The sequence below is a fragment of the Oryctolagus cuniculus genome, chromosome 15 (genome assembly GCF_964237555.1).
Source record: "Oryctolagus cuniculus chromosome 15, mOryCun1.1, whole genome shotgun sequence".
Classification (NCBI taxonomy): domain Eukaryota; kingdom Metazoa; phylum Chordata; class Mammalia; order Lagomorpha; family Leporidae; genus Oryctolagus; species Oryctolagus cuniculus.
The window spans coordinates 30,966,846-30,985,700 of NC_091446.1; the positions used below are offsets into that span (position 1 = coordinate 30,966,846).

Below are 18,855 nucleotides of genomic sequence, written 5' to 3' on the forward strand. Positions count from 1 at the left end.
TTAAATAAGATAATGCATAAAAACAATGAATACTAAGGAATTGTTAGACATGGCTGTCATTATTATTGCTATTTTGTGCTGATTCAGCTAAAATCTTTTTCAGTGTCACTCATAATTGTGAAGAAAATTGGGTATTTTTATTTTATACATATATCTGTAATAGCATATAATAGATGTAACAATAAAAGAGAGAGAGAAGGAAGAAAAAGTCTTTTTTTTTTAATATAGTCTTAAAATTTTTTAACCTGGAAAATCACTTTTTTCTATAGATGTAGTGACCTTATATATAAGGTATCACTTAAGGACATCAACACTCTATAAACTGACTAGAGAACTGAGAGCTCTAGCTCTAATGAGCTCTAGCTCTAATGACCTGATCCTATTTATTGTCCTGCAAACCAAAAATTTCCTTTTTTAGCTTACAGCCTTTTAAGGTAGCTATTCACAGTTTCCCCATGAGATTGCCTTAAATATTTATAGGACTTCTGAAATCCAAGTTGATTCTGGAACTCTTGACATGTATTTGGACTTTTCCATGTTGGCCTGCAGAATCCACCTGGAACCCAGAAGTATCAGAACTGAGTTCTGTGGTCCCAGGTTTTGTTCAGCCCAAGTTTATAGAGTATGCTCAGGGAAATACTGCCCTCCTAGAATGAGTTGGCAAGTGTTTCTTCCTTCACCATTTGCCAGAAGAGTTTATGAAGGATTGGCATTATTCCCTGCTAAATGTTTAACAGAATTCCCTAGTAAAGCCAGATGGATCTGGGCTTTTCTTTATAAATGATTTTTTTTTTTTGACAGGCAGAGTGGACAGTGAGAAAGAGAGAGACAGAGAGAAAGGTCTTCCTTTTCCATTGGTTCACCCCCCAATGGCCGCTTCGGCCGGCGTGCTGCGCTGATCTGAAGCCAGGAGCCAGGTGCTTCTCCTGGTCTCCCATGCAGGTGCAGGGCCCAAGGACCTGGGCCATCCTCCACTGCACTCCTGGGCCACAACAGAAAGCTGGACTGGAAGAGGAACAAGTGGGACAGAATCCGGCACCCCGACTGGGACTAGAACCTGAGGTGCCGGCGCTGCATTTTTTTAAAGATTTATTTATCTATTTATTTGAGAGGCATAGTTACAGAGAGGAGAGATGAGAGAAAGGTCTTCTATCTGCTGGTTCACTCCCTAAATGGCTATGATTGCCAGAGCTGGGCTGATGTGAAGCCAGGAGCTGGGAGCTTGCTTCTGGGTCTCTCATGTGGGTGCATCTTCTACTGCTTTCTGAAGCCATCAGCAGGGACCTGGATCGGAAATGGAGTAGCTGGGACTCATATGGGATGCTGACACTGCAATCAGAGGCTTAGCCTAGTATGCTATAGTGCCGGCCCCAGCAAATGATTTTTAAGCAATTGATTTATTTGAAAGGTAGAGTGGGCCTTTTTAGAAGTTTGACTTTTTTTTTTTTTTTTTTTTTTGGTAACCATTTCAGAGAAGTGGTTTTTTAAGTTTCATTTGTTTTTTTCTATTACGGTCTTATTTTCATTTAAGTGATTGCCACGCTAATGTTTTCTTTCTTCTTTTTCCTTTGGATTGAATTTGCTTTTCTTTTTTCTAGATTCTTAGGGTGGAAACTTAAGTTAGTGATTTGAGATCATTTTCCTTTTCTGATACAGGCCTTTAAAGCTATAAATTCCTCTCTAAGTATTGCTTAGCTGAAAATGGATAAATTTATTGCTGATTATTTTTACTTCAGAAGATATAGTAGCAGTTTGTAATCTTGGTTTGGCAGAGACTATCCAGATATTTGTTCTGTTTGGACATTGGGGTTGAATATTTACTACCCTGCCAAAATTGCAATCTTTAGGGGCATATACACTGTTGCTGGGAATCTGTTTTGTCCCAAACATTTGTCCCCTAGAGAAAATTTTACAAAACCATTTACCCAGCTGTCTGCCTATACTTATTCACTTTCTGCCTTGCATTTGTGGTTTTCTGTGAGTTCTTATTTTACTACTTCAGTTGTTTTCTATGATCATTGAATGCTGAAGAGAGGTGAGGAAGTGAGGGAAATAGTATTCCAAATGATGAAAGGAGCTGGGAGTTGGGAGGCTTGGATTTTGTTTCCAACTTCACTACTTATTAGGGTCAGACATATATTTGGGATTGAGACAGTGATGTCATCTTAGAGGTTCCAAGAAGTCATTCTTCTTAGTTCCTTCCATTCACCTTTTTATAGTTAATGCTCTGTTGCTTGGCTTGGATAATTCTTTTTCTAGAATTTTCTGAGCTTTTGCACTTAGGCTTCTTTTTGCATAACACTCTGTCTTAACCCTATTATAGTAATCACCAGACTTTAATGTACTGCTTCCTTATTTATCTGTTTTCCATGTTCTCTGAGGACAGGTTCATCAGTTGGTTCATATTGTACACAGTATTTGATATTGTTGAGAATTCATGTGAAATAAAAACAATAAATAAAATTTAGCGGTTGTAGATTTATTTCTTTGCATGTTTTTTATTCATCAGTGTAAATTTATTTTTTACATCCTTTCTTGAAGGCAGGCTTTGTTGTATGAGAATTAGGAGTATCTGGAGATGCAACCTGAAAGGCAGATTGGCATAGGAAATAGAAATGGGCAGACTGAAGGCAAAAGGAACTGATTTAATAGTTTCAGCCAGTGTTGCTGCATTTGGCTGTGCTCTTAACTTGACCTTGCATAATTCTTTTGTTGTGTGTGCTAAAACTGTCACATTTTTCTATTGTCTTTAGTGATTAAATAGAAACAGTGAATGCTTAATTTTCTGATCTTTCAAAATTGAGCTGGTGATGTTGTACCTGAGAGAAATGTGTTCAAAATTAAAATGATGTCAGGGATGGCTGACTTACTGTTCTAGGAATAATATTAATGTCTGTAATATATTGTAAGCATGAGAATAATATTAGAAAGGGGAAGTCTGTAAGAAAAGAATTTTCTGTATTTTTTTTCTGACGGGAGCTACATTTCTGTATTTTAAACCTCTAATTAATTACCCTACTATCATGGTAAGGCAGGCTTAACACATTTTTCTTTAGTTTTTTTTTTTTTTTACTTTAAAATAATTTTAAATAAGAAGCTCTGTGAGAAATAATTATACCTCATGCTTCTGTGTCACTTTAAATTGCTTTTGGTTAATAAGGTATAACTTTTGATTCATAATATTTTTCTTTGAATTACAGTATGCAAACATTTCTCTTTAAAAATTATAAAAGATGTTCATGTTGGATGGAAAAAATTATAGGATATACATGTAAAACATACATGTAATGTATGATTCCACCCACCCATGTCCAATTCTACTTCCCTGGAATAGATACCATTGAAAGTTGTGTAAACTTTCAGAAATTTTTCTGTTTACATTTAAGCATATTTATGTATGCATATATAACATATGTAGCAAATATATAAAGAGAAAATAATTGAATATATGTACATATTTGTAAATAACTTATTTTAATCTACATCGTTGTCCATGTATTTTTATGAATTTTTGACTAGTATTTTTCATTGATAATTTTCCTAGAAGTAGAATTGATGATAGCAGAGTACTCACTTCAACTGTGAATGTGAGTATTCTTTTCCCTCTCACCTTTGCTAACATAGGTGTTATTACTCTTTTTAATTCAGTACTAACCCTGTTTCTTTGACTGCTTCTCAGACCTCAGCCATTGGTTAACAGGTTTTTTTTTTTTTTTTAGAGATTTATTTATTTATTTGAAAGTCAGAGTTGTACAGAAAGAGAAGGAGAGGTAGAGGCAGAGAGAGAAGTCTTGCATCCACTGCTTCACTCCCCAATGGCCTGCAATGGCCAGAGCTGCACCAATCCGAAGCCAGGAGCCAGGAGCCAGGAGTCAGGAGCCAGGAGCCAGGAGCCAGGAACTTCTTCTCGGTCTCCTATGTGAGTGCAGGGCCCCAAAGAGTTGGGCCGTCTTCTGCTGCTTTCCCAGGCCGTAGCAGAGAGCTGAATAGGAAGTGGAGCAGCCAAGTCTTGAACCGGCACCCATACTGGGTGCAGGCACTGCACGCGGTGGCTTAACCTACTATGCCACAGCGCCAACCCTGGTCAGCAGTTTTTAAGGACAGTATACCTAAAGCAGCGGTAATAGTTTTGCAATGGACTTAGGTGGTTCTGGGGAAATTAGGTGTTTATAACTCTTTTTGGATTGGATTTGACACCCATTTCCCTTCCTTGCTTCTCCTTGCCAACTTTATGTTATGACTCTTGGCCCAGATCTTGGATTTTAAGTTTGCTTACTTCATGACTTCTGGCTCTGACCATTGGCTGTGGTGATGGACATTTACTAGCTAAAAACTAGTGGATCCCTTGTTTGCAGACCCAAGTTTTGGTTCCACTGAAGGTCATGGTACTGAAACTAATATCTTGATCCTCTGAATCAGTGGGTAACAGAGCAATGGAGAGTTGGGTAAAATGCAGCGGGGAAATATTTTTAAATGCCTTCAGAATATTTAATGAGAGTATTTATCTATTGGGTACCAAATATCTGTGAGCAAGTAGGGGAAATTTGGAAGAGTGGTGCATTTCATTCTTCTTTCTGGCTGGAAAGAGCTAGTTATGGGCAGTTTCTCAGCATGAATTATAGTCATATAAATTCCCTGTAATCATTCTATCACCTAGGGTTGGGGAGAAGCAGGGAAGACATTGATGTGCGCTTCCTGTCCAATCTGAAATCTAGAAAATAAAGTAAGACCTGTGTGAGGAAGTTATCATCAAATTTAAGAAAAGGAAGGTACAGTGTGGGGAGCAACTCGGACTAGACTAAGTTACTGGAATTAAGACTTATTTTATGCATCTGCTCTCCCACAATATGGCGCTGGGAGAGAAGGAAACAGCTTCTATACAGCTGCCTCCAGTTCAACCAATAAACAGCAGGACCTGCTCCTGATTGGAGGAGAGCAGCGTACTCGGCGTGTGGGTAGCAGAGTTGGGATTGGTGGAAGAGGACTATAAAGGAGGAGAGAGACAACATGCACCAGGAACATCTAAGGGGAACATCTGAAGGAACACCTGTGCAGCCCCTGAGAGAGCTGGCCGGTGGTGTGCCGCTCCCCTGCGGAAGTGGGGAAAGTGGCTAGGGGGAACCGCCCTTCCACGGAGGTGGAAGGGATGGTAGCCAACCCGGGAAGAACCAGCAGCAAACCCGGGGAGGGCCGAGCAAACAAAAGAACAGCGCAGGGTTCAGTGTCGCTCCTCCACGAAGACGGGGAGCGACAGTACAGCACATTGTGCATACTATAATACTGTTGTTATAAAATGCTACCTTAGAATGTTACACTGGTTAGAATTTTAAGTCATAAGCCATAAAATACCAACCACTTGACAGTGATTTTTGAGGCAATTTGATGGAAATCTCAGAGTAGTTTCTTTCCTTGTCCATTTTCCTTCTATTGTATCCTTCCCACTCTCCCCGCCAACACCATGAGGTTATTAAAGGAATACATGAATGATAGCTGGTTAGCTCAGTTGGTTAGAGTGTGGTGCTAATAAAGCATATTTAATTACTGTCTCATTTACAACCTTGTAGAAAAGCCAACTTTTGCTCCCCAGTATATTTCAGGAGATAGAAATTCCTGTTTCACAAGTTTATTTTCAGTAGCAAATATTCTGTTTTAAAGCACTCCATGTGAAATATCTCATTTATTACTCACAAGAATCCTATTTGCCTATAGGGAACGTGAGACATGGAGAGTGGAAGTAATTTGCCCAAACTCACATAGCTGGTAAATAGTGAAGCACGGGACTTCAGAATCTGTGCTCTTGGCTATTTTAACCACTATGCTGTACTACTACCCTTCTTAGGTAAAATAGGAGAGAAGGTGAATGTTTCTGTTAACTTTGGCTTACAGTTATTACAGCCATTATTTGTTGTTTATTATATTCAGAACACATATTACATAATTTACATGGGAAAGGTTCCTAATTGAGGTTCATAGAGCTTCTTGCCACCAGCTTATCATGTGACTTTGACTAAGTAAGTTTACCTCTCTGAATCAAAGATTTCTTTCTTTTCTTTTTTTTTTTTAAGATTTATTTTATTTATTTGAATGACAAAGTTAGAGAGAGAAGTAGAGATAGAGAGAAAGAGGTCTTCCATATGCTGGTTTACTCCCCAGATGGCTGCAATCTGCAGATCTGTGCTGATCTGAAGCCAGGAGTGAGGAGCTTCTTCCAGGTCTCCCACATGGGTGCAGGATCCCAGGCACTTGGGCCATCTTCCACTGCTTTCCTAGGCCATAGCAGAGAGCTGGATCGGAAGAGGAGCAGCCAGGACTCAAACTGGCACTCTTATGGGATGCTGGCACTGCAATCCGCTGTGCCATAGCACTGGCTTCCAAAGATTTATTTCTAAAATTAAAACATAAGATAATGTCCTCTCAAACTAATTTTGTGGTCCTGAGATTTCGTTATTGCCTTAGATAGATTACAGAAAGGAGATGCCATATTCTCTTGTAGTTTGCTGCTACCTGGCTGTCCAGGCTGACATTGTGTTGGATCGATATTTTTGGGTTCTTTTCCAGTTTCATGGATTCTCTCTTCATGGCAAGCAGGTTTCCTTCCTGTTCACATTTCCTTCTTCCATCAGTATTGTGTCTCTTGAATGCTACTACCCATTCCTTCCAAAAACTGTATTTTTTCTCTGCAGGATTCCTTGTTTAGGAATAAACTCTTTGATAAACCATTGCCAACATCCACAGCCTTTTCTGAGTTCCTTGATTAATTTTCATTTTTACCTATATGCAGATTCTTAGTTGAATTCTTCATTATTGCTTGTTATTGCCCATTTAAAAATTTTCTATAGACTTTTTAAACATCTAAATTTTAACACACAGTTGATTTTAAACATAGAAGTATGTCCCTCAGTATATGTCTCATGGACATTCATTTGCGCCCATATTATCCTTTTATGATTTTTTGTGATGTATTTCCCATATTTTACTATCTTTGCATTAGTTGTCCTGTATTTCTCTTGCTATAATTCTTTTTTATCCCTAGGTTTTTGGAGAGTAGGGTAGGGAGTGGCCACATTCTATTGGATATTTTGTGGCATTTTTCTAATTTTTTGTGAGGCAGGAACTATTTTTCAATATATTTTTGAGATCTGGGATTTTTCTAATACAGTTTCTGTAGACTTTCTTTTATATCATTTATATCAATATGGGATTCTATCTTTATTGCCACAAATTTCATATATGTTGAATTATGTGATGTGTTTGTGGTTATTTTAGTACTCTCTTACATGTGTCTTATGCTTCCACAAGCAGACTGAGTATTTTGAGGGCAGAGTCCTATAGGTAGAATAGCTACTGGCCTAGATTTTTAGCTAGGTATAGTTCATTCCATGAAAATGCTGTGAGAAGTGCTTGCTAAAATTTATACATTTTAAACTTCCCTTGCTCTTTTCTCTTTCATTTTTCAAAATGAGGTATAAATTTGTTGTTCCCAGCAAATAAGCTTATTAAGATAAAGATGCTAATTTGTTGAGTAGACATGGAAATTTTAATTTCATTTGAAAAAGAAGAGGAAAAGTATTGGTATCTATCATAATCTTTATTATCACCAAAGTAAAGCACTAGTAAATAATTCAAAATGTTTTTTGATCACCAAGAGACTACCATTTCTTCATGCCAATGAGGATTAAGATTCATAAAAAGAATAAGGCAAGTTGAAAATTCTTTAAAGTTAATTATGGAGAATTCACTTCATGTATGTATTTATTTAGATCTTTAGGTTTCTGCTCGTCTTGAGAATGAGAAGTTTATCATGATTGCTGATAGTAAAATGGAACACTTCTATTTTGAAAAAATAATATGCTGAGTAAGGTGCTTTGTGATACTCCTATTGCAACCATCCTGCGGGTCTGGAAATGCAAGTTGGATAATCTTTATTGGTGTAAAACTATGGTCCACCCTACTACCTATTTCTGTATAGTCTGTAAGCTAAAAATGGTTTTAACATTTTTAAATGGTTGAAAAAATAAAAAAGAAGGATAATATTTTGTAAAGTGAAAATATGTGAAATCTAAATTTTAGTATCCATAAATTGGAATTCAGCCACACTCATTCATTTATGTACTGTCCATAGTTGCTTTTATGATACAATGGCAGTGTTGAGAAGTTGTAACATAGCCTGTAGGATCTACAAAGCTCGAGGTAATTACTGTCTAGCCTTTTAAGAAAAGGAAAAAAGATTAAGGGTAGAGTCAGAATTCCTTTTCTTGCTACCTTTTGTTTCTTCCCTTGCTCTCCTATTCCTTAGTTACGTCTAACCCTCTTTCTCTTTCACACATTGCCACCCAGCTCTACCTCTGAATCCCCCCTGCCCAAAACACACGTGTGTGTGTGTGTGTGTGTGTCTATGTCTGCCTATGCACACTTCATATATATATTAAAGAAGGAAGACCAAAGTGTTTCATTATTATGAGGTTTTGTGGTTGCTCATAATTTTTTAAATTATAATTTACTCTGTTGCTTTAAATCTGGAGTTTGAACCATCTAGGAAAGAACACTGAGGATCTCAGTATGTAGGCTCTTCTTTGACAACAGCTAAAAGTTAGTGCTAAGACTAATCAAGAGAAGTGAGACTGAAAATGAAGCTTTGTGGGCCTGTACTGGGAAATTTGAACCTAGTCTGATAGTTTGAGTGCCATTTTTGACCACTGTACTGGGAATCATGTTTTGTTCCACTATACAGAAGTCTTTAAGGGTTAAACTCCAAACATGCAGTTCTTTGTGAGGAAATAACACTAAACTAGAGGCTCAGATTGGAGGAGAAGCTGAAACTGATTCAAATAAGATATCATTAACTAATTTGGGGAGCATTTGAAGTTGTTCTGAGCCATAAAATTCTCCCCTTTTCTCATCTCCACTGGCACTCTGAAAGATCACCTGGGGAAAGCAGACTTAAAAAATTCCAGATGGTGTGTGTGATGCTACAGCTGTGGAGAATCTCTCCCAGTCAGGCCATCTGCCTTCTGCCGGAACCCTCTAAAACTGTGCTGCCCATTTGTCATGCTTCTCCAGTTGCAGCCTTCTGGATGGCGTCTTTTTGCCTTGTCTGAGTCTTCGTTTCCAGTTTTTATCATTCCCCTCTATGAGCTAATGTAGTAACTTCTCTTCATTGGCTATAAATCCCTGGAAGAACCCAATATAAAATACAGTTTTGTAAAGGAAAATTGGAAAACATCTTTTTTTTTTTTTACCTGTAAGACTCAGTGTTCACTTATCTCATATGGCGACATGACTGTGCATGTGTGAAAAACATAAGAAACAGGATGACGGGTGGGAAAAGCAAGCATGAGGGTGAGCGAGAAAGAATTCATGCACGTGTTTTTGCAACCAGATGGACAAAATAAGTTCATTTCTATGTCAATTTGATTAGATTCCTGGGTTAATGTTGGGAAAGGTCAGTCTTACTGGCTTGAATGACCTTGATGGGGCTACTGAGGAAGTATTTACTTCTGGGTTGGCACTGGCTGTTGTCTTGATGACGAGTTTTATCTGGGATTATTCTCAGGTTATAGTGGCAAGTCCTGAAAGCTTATTAGCATTTTTTGCTCTCCAGAGGAGTCAGGTGGGTTTTCCTTGAGAGTGAGCAATGCTAAGGGTTAAGGGGAGAAGCAGATGGCAGATGAAACCTCATAACATTTCTTTCCCTCATAGAGTCTTTGTATTATGGTACTTATCTTAATCTTCAGAATATAAATGGGTAAATTTTGAAACACATATATTTCATATTTAATTTTTCTTTGTATTTTTATGTTTTTCAAATTAAAAGTAGAACAAATTTCATGTATTTCAAAGATACAATTCTAAGAACATAATACTTCCCTATTTTTTTTTCCTATGTCAGTCTATAATGTGGTTCAAGTAAGGTGCATGTGTCACTTGGGTTTTATTTTACTTGATACCTTTTGATATCTGGATGGAAAACTATATATTTTGGTAGCAGCTGAAATTTTTTTCTCATATTGCTACTTAAAGTTGAAATACAATTTGTATACTGGAAAATACTAACATATTAAGTGTACACACAAAAAGTCCTCTGTTATCCTTTTCTGGGCAATCCTAACCTCCCAACAGCAAAGCCTGTTCTGATTTGTATCATCATAAATTTTTTTGCTTCATCTTGAACTTCATATGAACTCTTTTTTGGTATGGCTTTTTAAGCTTACTATGTATCCATTACTTATTTTATCATGTGTATCAGTAGTTCATTTAAATTTTTTCCTGAGTTTTTCATATTATGAATATCCACAGTTTGTATATGCTTTCTAACATTAACATCTCTTTTCAGTTTCAAATAATTTGAAATTTTATTAACATAAAGAGAGGGGCAGGCTTAATATAAAGAGAGGGGCCAGCATTGTGGTGTAGCAGGTTAAGCCACTGCTTGCAATGCCAGAATCCCATATAGACACTGGTTCAAGTAACAGTTGCTCCACTTTTAATTCAGCTCCCTGCTAGTGTGCCTGGGAAAGCAGTGGAGGATGGCCCAAGTGCTTGGGCCCTTGCTCCCACATGGGGGACCTGGAAGAAACTTCTGGCTTCTGGCCTCCACCTGGCCCAGTGCTGGCTATTGCAGACATTTGAGGGGAGTGAACCAGTGTCTCTGTCTCTCCCTCTCTCTCTCTGTAACTCTTCCTTTCAAATAAATAAAATAAATCATTAAAAAGCCTAAAGAGAACAGGTTTCTTAGATACAGTTCTAGGAAGATAACCATACTTTCCTCCTTCCCCCTCTCCTTGTCTTATTCTGGATCTTAGTCGAAAGGCTTCCAACTTGTCCCCATTCAATTTGATGCTTGCTGTGGCTTTATCATATATGTGCCTTAATTATGTTGAGGAATGTTCCTCCTATACCCAATTTGGTTAAGGTTTCTTATTAATCATGAGAGGATGCTGTATTTTAAGTTTTTTGTATCTATTGAGATAATCATATGGTTTTTATTCTTCAATCTGTTTATGTGATATATCACATTTATTGACTTGTGTATGTTGAACTCCTGTCTTCCTTTACATCTGTTAGCATTTGTTTTAAAGAGCCAGGTGCCCTGGCATTTACAATCTACATTTACTATAGTCATATCTTCTTGATGAATTGATTTCTTAATCATTGCATAATGCCCTTCTTTGTCTCTTTTAACAGTTTTTATGTTAAAGTTTATTTTGTTTGATATTTGGATGGCTATACCTGCTCGATTTTGCTTTCCATTTGCATGGAATATCTTTTTCCACCCTTTCTCTTTCAGTCTGCATGTATCTTTGTTTGTGAGGTGTGTTTCTTGTAGGCTGCAAGTAGATGGGTCTTGTTTTTCATTCTATTCAGTCAATCTGCATATTTTAATTGGAGAATTTAGACTATTTATATTCAAGATTATTATTGATATAACTGTGGGGAGCAACCCGGATTAGACTAAGTTACTGGAATTAAGACTTATTCTATGCATCTGCTCTCCCACAATATGGCGCTGAGAAGGGAGAAACAACTTCTACGCAGCTGCCTCTCGCCAATTTGATTGACTGAGCTGCAGGAGCTGATCTTGCTCCTGATTGGAGGAGAGCAGCGTACTCGGCATGTGGGTAGCAGAGTTGGGATTGGTGGAAGAGGACTATAAAGGAGGAGAGAGACAACATGCACCGGGGAACATCTATCTGAAGGAACACTTGTGCAGCCCCCGAGAGAGCCGGCCGGCGGTGTGCCGCTCCCCCGCGGAAGTGGGGAATGTGGCAGGGGGAACCGCCCTTCCACAGAGGTGGAAGGGTCAGTAGCCAACCCGGGAAGAACCAGCAGCAAACCCGGGGAGGGCCGAGCAGACAAAAGAACAGTGCAGGGTCCTGTGTCGTTCCTCCACGAAGACGGGGAGCGACAATAACTACTTTGTTGTGCCATTTTCCCATAAATATTCCTATTTTTCCTTTGGTTTTCCTTTGAAATTTTACTATTGTATTTTCTGCCTCCACATTCGTTCATAATGATGACTATCATTCTCTGTTTTTGTGTAGCACATCTTTCAATATCATTTGTAAGGCTAGATATATGGTAGCAAACTCTTTCCATTTCTTTTTGTTATGGAAATGCTCTTATTTCATCTTCATTTATAAATGAGAGTTTTGCTAGGTACAGTATTCTGGGTTGACAGCATTTTCCTTTTGAATTTGAACTGTGTTTCTCCATTCTGTCCTTTTGTGTAGCATTTTTTTTTTCATTTTGAAGTCTGTTTAATTTCTAAGATTAATAAAAGAATGCATTATCTAGCACAATTCCTGAGCAGATTATATTTCTGTAGTATATTACAATACATAAATAACTTTTATGTATCTTGTTTTATGTAATTCACATGTCAATCTTGCTATGTATGTATAGTTAGTCATAGTTTATAGAAAAAGTAATGTAATCTCAGAAATTAAGTCTTTTATTTAATGTAGCACTGTTTACAAATGATATTCAGGATTTTTAATACCTGATTTTTGAGTCCAAATCCCATGCTCTGTCACACCTGTGGATTCTAATCCCAGGCTGGATCCCAGAAATCTGTACCTCTGAAAGGATTCCCCATATGAGGAATTGTGAGTTATGTTCCTTCTATACCTAATTTGGTCAGAGATATTATTTAATCACAAAGGGAATGCTGAACTTTATCAGATGTCTTTTCTGCATCTATGGAGATGAACAAATTTTTATCCTTCATTCTGTTGATGTGGTGTATTACATTTAATAATTTGTGTGTGTTGTACTTGTATCCCTGGATGAATTCCACTTGTTCTTGATGTTTTTAATATTTTATATTTGATTTGCTAGTGTTTTGTTGAAGATTTATATATGTGTGTGCGTGTATATATATATATATATATATATGTTCATCAAGGATATTATCCTGTAGTTTTGTTGTTATTGTGCTCTTGTCTGATTTGTTTTTAAGGTAATGTTGGCCCCATGGAATAGGCTTGGAAGAAATCTGTCTACTTCCATCTTTTGAAATAATTTAAGAAGGATAGGTATTAATTCTTTAAAAGTTTTAACATAATTATACAGTGAACCTATCTGGTCCTGTGATGAGATTTTTTTTAAATTATTGACTGAATCTCAGTACTCATCTTTCATGTATTTCCTCATGAATCAATCCTGGCAGGGTATGTATTTTTAAGAATTTGTCTATTTCTTCCAAATTCTTAAATTTGCTGTTATATACTTTTTCATAATAATCTGTCAGTCCTTTGTATTTCTGTGGCATCAGTCATAATGTCTCCATTTTCATCTCTGATTCTATTTAGTTGAATTTCTTTCAGTTGTTATGGCTAAGGATTTATCAATTTTTTTATCTTTTCAAAGAACTAGCTCATTTAATTTCATTAATTTTTTAATGTTTTCTTAGTTTCAATGTCATTTATTTGTGCTCTGAGTTTTATTATTTCTTTTTATCAGCTTTGGATTTTGGGTTTGTTCATGTTTTTCTCATTCCTTGGGATGCAGTGACAAGTTGTTTATTTGAGATCTTCTTCTTTTTTTTAGAAAAATATGGGCATTGATTGCTTTAAACTTCCCTGTAATACTGCTTTTGTTGTATCCCATAGATTTTGGTCCATTATGTTTCTATTTTCATGCATTTCAAGAAATTTCAAAATTTCCTCCTTGATTTCTACCTTTTTCATTGGTTGTTTATGAGTAAGTTGTTTAATTTCCACAAATTTGTAGTTTCCAAAGTTTTCTGATTTTATTGCATTGAGGCCATAAAGCGTATTAAATATGATTTCTGTTCTTTTGAATTTGTTGAGACCTGTTTTGTGACTTACTGTATGATCATTTCTGGAAAATGTTCTATGTGTTGGTGAGAATAATGTATATTCTGAAGGTGTTGAGTGGAAGGTTCTCATAGATGTCAGGTTCAGTTTATCTAGGTACAATTTTACTGTTAATTCTTTATGGTTTTCTGTCTAGATGATCTGTTCCTTTCTGAAAGTGAGATGGTACAGTCCCCTGTTTCATTGTATGGGGTCTTTATCTACTTTTATGTCTGTTAATATTTGCCTTATGTTTTTGAGTACTCCCATATTCAGTGTTTATAATATTCATAAATATTATTTCCACTTACTATGTTGATTCCTTTGTCATTATCTAATGATCTTTACTTATTTGATAAAATGTATTTTACCTGATAGAATTATTGCCACTTTCGCTTTCCTTTGGGTTCCATTTATATGGAATATCTTGATTCATTTTTTCACTTTGAAAAAGCATGTTTTCTCAGAAATGAAGTGAGTTTCTTGTAAGCAGCATACGGTTTGGTCCTGTTTTTTAATCCATTCCATCTCTCCATGTCTTTTATTGGAGAATTTAGTGCATTGACATTTAAGGTAATTAATGAAAGTTAAGCTTACTACTGCCATTTTGATTCTTGTTTTATATTTTTATTGTTGTTCATTTCTTTCTTTCTCCCTCTCATAATATTCACTTGTGGTGCACTTTGATTCCTTGCTTATTATTTTTGTTTAATCTGTTATATGTTATTGTTTTGTGGTTACTATTAGGCTTACAAAAAAAACCCCTTTGTTTTGGCTGTAACAAGCTATTTTGAATTGTTCACAACTTATCCACTTTGATTATAAAGATAAAGAAAGAGAAAAACAAAACAAAACAAAACAGATAAAAGATCCTACTAGGAATTCTGCATTTGCTCCATTGCTCTCCACATTTCATATTTTTGATATTACATTTGACTCTTTCCATATTGCCTGCATCTTAACATTCTAGTGTTGTGAATGTAATATTTTTAGTCTTCATAGTAAATATATAAATGGTTTACACACCATCTTTGCAATTCAGAGAATTCTGAATTTGTGTAGCTACTCTTACCAGTAAGTTTCATTCTTTCTGTTTTATTTTATATGTTAATGTCTATTTAATTTAGTTTAAATAACTCCCTTTTGCATTTCTTGTAACATAAGCCTGGTGGTGATAAATTCTCTTAGCTTTTGTTTGTATAGAAATGTCTATCTCTCCTTCATATATGAAGGATAGCTTATCTGGATATAGTATTCTTGGCTGGCAGTTTTTTCCTTCAGTTCTATGAAAGTCTCATTCCACTCCCTCCTGCTTCTTTTATCTTGCAGCTTTGAGGATCTTCTCTTTATCTTTAATCTTTGGGAGCTTAATATGTTTTGGGATAGACTTGGTTAAGTTAAATCTGACTGGTAACCTCCGACTTCTGAACATGAATAGATTTTTTTTTTTTTTTTTGAGGGACTTGGTGCAACACTTTATTGGGAAAGGTTTCCATGTTCCGGACAGCGCATCGGGGGCCCTCACAGTGGCTCGCTCGAGGGCGCAGTGCCCGGCCGCCCGTCCCCGCAGTGACTGGGGAAGGGGTGGTGTTCCCTCCACGCATGAACACTGGTTTGATGAGACAAAGTAGAGCAAAAGACACCAGAGGGCTTCCCACTCCCCACCCCACGCCGCGCATCCCGGGGGAGGGGTCAGCCCAGGGGAAGTGCGGCTCTGAACACCCGCGGGCTGGGGCAGCCACGAGGTTGGACCCCAGGGGGAGAGGGGCCAGGGGGCAGGACGGCCTCACGGCGGCGGCACCCCAGCTTTGTGAGCTCAGAGGCAGGGCAGCAGGCTGGGACTGGGAATCTTCTCCAGACTCTGCGGGCCAGCGAGGGCCTCTCCCGGGCGGCAAGACGGGAGCCTGTCTTAGGGAATTCCCGGATTCCCCCGCGCCGACCTAGCCAGCAGCTCCCTCCTCGTGGAACTTCTCCGGAGTGGGGTCGGTGGCCTGCGGAGACGCTGCTTTCCGCTGGCCCGGGCTGCCCCCGCCCAGCGCCAGCGCCAGCGCCAGCGCCAGGCAGACCAGGGCCAGGACGTGGATGCAGTAGTAGACGGAGCCCCAGTAGCGGAGGGTGTCGCCCATAGACAGCAGCACGAAGCCCACGCACATGTAGTTGTAGGCGCGCATCTTCAGGAACCAGTGCACTCAGTCCCAGGCCTGCTGGCCCCCGGGGCCCAGCCGCCCCTGCAGCGCTACTCCAGCTGGCTCTCGGCGGCCAGGCACAGCGGCAGGGTCAGGGAGCTCAGGTAGTAGCCAGGGTGGAGGCCTCGCCAGTAGGCGCTGAGCAGCATGGTCCAGGCGCTCGGCAGGACATAGGAGCTTAGGTTTGGGAAGTTTTCTGTCATTATCTCTTTGTGTTTTCTACTTCTGACATTCTCAAGACATTCTCAAGGCCCTCTTGAATTACAATAATTTGAATATTTGGTCTTTTCGTGCTGTTCCATATTTCCCATAACCTTTCTTTTGATTCTTTTTCTTTTTTCTCCCCCAGCTGTGTGCTTTCAGATAGTTTGAGCTCACTGGTGTTTTCTTCTATTTGATCTATTCTGCTATTGATGCCTTCTATTGTGTTTTTAATTTTACTTAGTGTACTTTTTAGTTGAAGAATTTCTGTTTGATTTTTGTTTGATTACTTCTATATCTATCAAATCTCTGTCAGAATATTGAGTTGTTTCTCTGTGTTCTCTTTACTTTTTATGAGTTTTCTTAAAACAACTATTTTGAAATATTCACATTAGAGCTTATGGGAATTTTAATTCTTAGATGGTTGGTTTCTGGCACCTTTTTTTGCTCAAAGTTCTTGATGCTTGTTGGTGTACAGTGTTTTCACATTGAAGGATTAACTATAGCAATCTGGCTTGCTTTATTGTGGTCCTTCTAGAAATTCTAAGTAATTTGTTTATTTTCTCTGAGCCTATGGATACTTCTGCTATATCAGCCCTAGGTATCACTATAAATCATAGTTCTCCTAAGTCCACTGATTTTAGTGAATCAGTTATATGATATTCCCCAAACTCAAATTGGTCCCAAATCTGCTGTTGATGTGTTGTTTAGTATGAATTGCAGAAGTGCCTGGAAAGGTATAGTCCATTCTGACAAGCTGCTTCCTGGGCCTGTGCTAGGCTCAGACTCCTTGTTCTGTGCCCAAGACTACCTCAATATCAGGTCATAGCTGGAGCCCTCAGTGTACTAATACCCATCCAAGCTGAGGGTAGACTAAAGCTTACCTGTGCTGTAGTTTGTCTGCTGTTGAGATGGGCATACTGCTTGATGCTACATCTATCAGCCATGGGTGATGTTGACTGGGTGTAAGACTTCTCAGCTGGGTCCACAGTACTCTACTGGGCACTGAAGTATGTTCAGAGGCTGTGTCTGGAGGCCTTGGCCTGGGAATAGGGACTAAGGACCTGCCTACTTTGGGTTTTATCAGCCTGACACCAAGTCCCTGAACAGTCCTGATTCCTTGCTGTCTGCCCAAGTTGTAGGAGAGGTGATAGAGGCAGCCCCTCAGCTACTCAGACAGGCTAAGGGTGGGTCACTCCTGGATCTCACAAACATCAGGCCCTGGGCAATCTTGGGGGTACACACTAGGCCTGCAAGAGGCTGGTGGTGATACATGGTGAAACTAGTCTGTCTCACTAGGATGCAGGTCACTGTCCAATACTGGTGCAAGTCCAAAGACTCTGACCACAGGTGCTTGCTTTAGGCAGAAGCCATTAGGAGCTGCCCAGCCTTGGGCTTTACCAACCCAGCTCTGAATCCAAGGACATAGTTCTATGCCCTTTTGATGTCTGCTCAAGGTGGAGGAGAGAGATAAAGGCAGCTCTCTGTCTACTCAGATTGACTCCAGGCTGGTCACACCTAGGTCCTACAGTTGTAGATCCCTGCACAGTCCTGAAGATGTCTGCCAAGCACATGAGAGGCTGGCTGTGACACATACCAAAATGAGTTCAACCCTGGACCCCCAACCCCACCCCTAGTGTAGATCTCTGCCTGATGCAGAATAAGTCTATAGGCTTGGTTTGTGAGTACTGGCCTTGGGCTAAGGGCCTTTGAGATATTCAAGTGTCACATCTTGGCCTGGTAGGCCAACCTCTGAGCTCCAAAGCTCAGTTCTAAGCTCCTCCCCTGGCCTCTCCACATACCTGGAGTTTTGCTCTCAGTATGCTGTTGGGAGAGGGGTGGCAGGCCACTGGCTGTGGAAGCTCCAAACTTTGGGTTCAATTTGAATTTTTTTTGCAGTGGGCCTGGCAGTGGGATTCAGTTCACTCTGGCACTCCCAAGTAGAGCAGGGGGAGTTAATGCAGACAAGTTCTTCATTTCTTGGTTTCTTCAGTGCCAGATTTCTTAGGAGTATCACAAGATGACACACTATGGACTCTCACCTGACTTCTGTAGCTCTTGTGATGGTAACTGAGTGTGTGAATAGCTATTCATATGAATTGGTTTGTCATCAGGGTGGTGGTTATTGGATCTGTTTCCTCATCTACCATCTTGGTTTCCATTGTTAGTGTACTATCTGGGAAAATCTTTATTTCTCTCTTATTCATTTTGTTTTCCCTTCTTTGTTTTGGTATTATTTTTGATTGACACATACATATTTATGGAATACAATATGTTTTGATACATGTATTATATAATAATCTAATTAATCAGCATATACATCATCTCAAACATATATTTGTGATCAGAATATAAAAATCCTCTCTTCTAGCTATTTTGAAATACACAAGTACAGTTCATTATTGTTAACTGTAGTCATACTAATGTGCAAAAGAACACCAGAACTTGTTTCTCATAACTGAACATTGTATCCATTAGCTAATTTTTCATTTTTTCTGCCTCCCTCCCTTCCCTATTCTCTGGGCACCATTATTCTATTCAAAGTTTCTATGAGATCAGTATTTTTAGATCCCATATGTGAGTGAGATCATGTGATATGTCTTTCTGTGCCTTATTATTTAACCCAAAATAACATTCTCTCGGTTCATCTA

At 38.7% G+C, this 18,855-nt stretch overlaps 1 protein-coding gene and 1 pseudogene across 4 annotated transcripts in view; both read left to right on the top strand.

Moving 5' to 3' along the window:
• Positions 1–18,855, top strand: part of HPSE2 (heparanase 2 (inactive)) — a 781,878-nt gene that overhangs the window by 216,816 nt on the left and 546,207 nt on the right. The window lies entirely within an intron of this gene.
• Positions 18,225–18,855, top strand: part of LOC138845477 (protein SET-like) — a 45,354-nt pseudogene continuing 44,723 nt past the window's right edge.